Below are 491 nucleotides of genomic sequence, written 5' to 3'. Positions count from 1 at the left end.
GATTGAAGTTTTATTTAACAGTTAGATTATACAGAATAGATTCAGATTTAAGTTTTATTTTACAGTAAGTTTAAACAGAAGAGATTCAGATTGAAGTTTTATTTAACAGTTACTTTATACAAAATAGATTCAGATTGAAGTTTTATTTTACAGTAAGTTTAAACAGAATAGATTCAGATTGAAGTTTTATTTTACAGTAAGTTTAAACAGAATAGATTCAGATCTCAATTTTATTTTACATTAAGTTTAAACAGAATAGATTCAGATCTCAATTTTATTTAACAGTTACTTTATACAAAATAGATTCAGATTTAAGTTTTATTTTACAGTTAGTTTATACAGAATAGATTCAGATCTAAGTTTTATTTTACACTTAGTTTATACAGAAGAGATTCAGATTTAAGTTTTATTTTACAGTTAGTTTAAACAGAATAGATTCAGATCTTGATTTTATTTTACAGTTAGTTTATACAGAAGAGATTCAGATTTAA

This window comes from Lottia gigantea (genome assembly GCF_000327385.1).
Source record: "Lottia gigantea unplaced genomic scaffold LOTGIsca_193, whole genome shotgun sequence".
In the NCBI taxonomy this organism is placed as follows: Eukaryota; Metazoa; Mollusca; class Gastropoda; family Lottiidae; genus Lottia; species Lottia gigantea.
This window is presented reverse-complemented; position numbering follows the sequence as displayed.